Raw genomic sequence first — 3,038 nt, forward strand, 5'->3', positions numbered from 1 at the left:
TGAAGCATTGTTGCCTCCTCCTTTGTTTTCCATTCCCATCCCTTCCCATCTCCCCCTCACACTCTCCTCCTGCCCTCCCACTACCACCCCCAAGCCAAAGGTGTAAAGTTCGTTTTTCGACATGACGTCTTGTACATCTCATTGTTGCAATGGATCCACCTGTATCTCTATTTAAACGGTTTGTTTTTTTTCCTTCTCCACCACAAATCATACCAACATCAAATACAGTGAAAACAGGGGTTATACCGGGAAGGAAATACAAAACAACAAAGAAATCATCTTAAAAATATAATAGAAACAATCGCAAGGAAAAAAAAAGATTTGAATCTTTATCTTGGGGTTCATTTCACCTAACATCAACTTATCTGACCGTTTCTGCTTTTGTCAGACATATACTAGTTATTACAAATAAGGGAAACCATGGGACCTAGGTTTCCTTGGGCCTGGCTTAGTTCACTTAATATAATTGTTTCAAAGTCTTTCCATTTCCTAATAAATGGGGCAATGTCATTCTTTCTGGTGGAGGCATAGAATTCCATTGTGTATATATACCACATTTCCTTGATCCATTCATCTACTGAGGGGCATCAAACATGACCATACGAAAGCTACCAGAACAAATATATGTATTGCAGCATTATTTACTATAGCTAAGGTATCAATTAAGTTTCTTAAACTTCAAAATGCCAGTCCATTCTTTTGTTTGTTTGTTTGTTTTTCATTGTGAAAATGCCATACAGAGGGGTTACAATTGCATGAGCAAGAAAATGAAAACATTTCTTATCAAGCATTGTTGTCTCTTCCTTTGTTTCTGCTTCCCATCCTTTCTCATCTCCCCCCTCTCCCTGTCCTCCCACCCCAACCAAATTTGTAAAGTTCATTTTTTGACATAACTATTTGTACATCTCGTTGCAATGGGTCCACCTGTATCCCTATTTAAAGGTTTGTTTTTTTTTCCCTTCCCAGCCACAAATTATACCAACATCAAATACAGTGAAAGCAGGGGTTATGCCATGGGGGAGGGACATACAAAGCAACAAAGAAATCATCTTATAAATATGTTCGAAACAATTGCATGAAAGTGCCAGTCCATTCTTTGTGTCCATAGAAAATATTTTCACAATCCAAATAACAGCAATATCTTCCTGTAAAAATTCTGGGGAATTCTTCCAAGTGAATTGTCTGATTTTGATGTTAAAGTATATTCAAGAGTTTGTTTTTGTATACATGTATAATGATTTCTGCAGTTTGTGATTTTTTTAAATCAGAAATAATTTGAATTTATCTGTTGAAATGAGTAGTACAAAAACTAAAGATATTTCTTGTGCTTGTCTGAAAAAGGATATTTTAAAATATTCTATATTCTGTGTTTGCATAATATCCATAATCTATTTCATTCTCTCCCAGATATAATTTGAATTCTACATTGTTTTGTAATACATAGGTTCATTAATAAATGTGTCCTGTAAGATTGCATTCCATATATAAAGTTAAAGATTCCTTTTTTTTTTCTACGTCCTTATACTAGTATATTTCTTTGGGATAAAATGAAAATTTAACTAATTTCAAAAGTTTTGTAAAGGTTATGCTATGTAAAGGCATTTCTGAGGTGAAGATTTAATACACTGATATGAAACTAACCTTTAATTCTAGGACTTACATGTATTGTTACTCTTGTAATTATGTAATCAACTTTTTAACAACTGCTTTTCATTTCTTGCATCTGAAGAATGAAAAATATGGAATACTATACAAATTTTCATTTCATCCTTGTGCAAGTGCCATGTTAATCTCTGTATTGTTTTAATTTGTGTAGACGTGCTGCTGAAGCATGTAGTATCCTCTAAATTTAAGTAGTTAATGATGCAATCTTCATATAGGCTTATATCTTTGCGTGCCTATTTGTAACAAGGAAACCTTATTGTTCCTAACAATACTATTGATCATTTTTCCTAAAATTGTGTATATAGTGGAAAAATTATATTGTTTCGTCGGTTGCTCACATTTGCAATTTTTTTGTCACTGACTATTTTAAGTCTTTTTCATTTTAGATTTGATCATACTTTGAAGCATTTATAGCTAGGTCCAAAAGTGATGGCTTTTTCAAGTACTTATTTGTCCAGCTGAGTTAGCTTTGTTGTGCTAATGGATCCAAAGTAAACCTTGCTTAAGAGCTACTTCTAAACTTCTCCAGCTTAAAATTTCTCAAATGAGGTCTTACTGGCACAAATGTCTACCTGACCCTTTAACCTTCTTCCATGTAGGAACAGACCAAGCAGAATATCTTACCCTGAAATCATACTTTGTCTTACTGGAAGAAAACTAATCTTAGTTACAAGGGATCATAGAGAGATGAACAGTTCAGACAGAACTGTTCAGACCAGAAGGTATTTTATCAAAATATAATTGTTTATGATACCTACCATTTCAAAAGTAGCTAAAGCCAAGAAGGTGAAAAATTGTTCACATGCATGATTACCTAATGTCATGGTCTGTCTACCTTCCAACCAGGAAGGAACTTACACTACTGTCTTTCTATCAACAAATATTTCCATAGCTCCAGGAGAAGTCCATGTGTTTCTCCTCGATATTAGGCCTTAAATTAGTAATGCTTTAATCACAGTGTTTCCTCTTGTCTCCAGACTGTAAATCCACAAATGGTAAAACTTTAGGTCTAGCTCTACGAAATACTGTGGTAGAGATAATGCAATATTACTTTAAAACAAAGTTGTCTTTAATACCCTAACCACCACAGAACAATGTAAAACATGTGCTGTTTTTTTATTATATTATACATAGATATATATTTTATTTTATATTTGCTGATTTTATATTTCACACAGTGAAACTTACTAGAATTAATTGATAATTTGATAAATAAATTGATAATTATTTATTCCAATGAATAGAATTGGAATATAAATAATTAGGTTTAGGGCTGGGAAGGTGGCTCAGTGGTAGAGCGCTTGCCTTGCATAACTGAGGCCCTGGATTCGATTCCTCATCACCACATAAGCAAAAAGAAAAAAGCCAGAAGT

The 3,038-nt window shown here is 33.5% G+C and overlaps 1 pseudogene; it reads right to left on the bottom strand.

Moving 5' to 3' along the window:
- Positions 1 to 1,733: 1,733 nt before the first annotated feature.
- On the bottom strand, positions 1,734 to 1,833 carry LOC122095448 (annotated as a pseudogene).
- Positions 1,834 to 3,038: the final 1,205 nt, after the last annotated feature.

Source organism: Dipodomys spectabilis, unplaced genomic scaffold, assembly GCF_019054845.1.
Source record: "Dipodomys spectabilis isolate Male_0828 unplaced genomic scaffold, ASM1905484v1 ptg000351l, whole genome shotgun sequence".
Classification (NCBI taxonomy): domain Eukaryota; kingdom Metazoa; phylum Chordata; class Mammalia; order Rodentia; family Heteromyidae; genus Dipodomys; species Dipodomys spectabilis.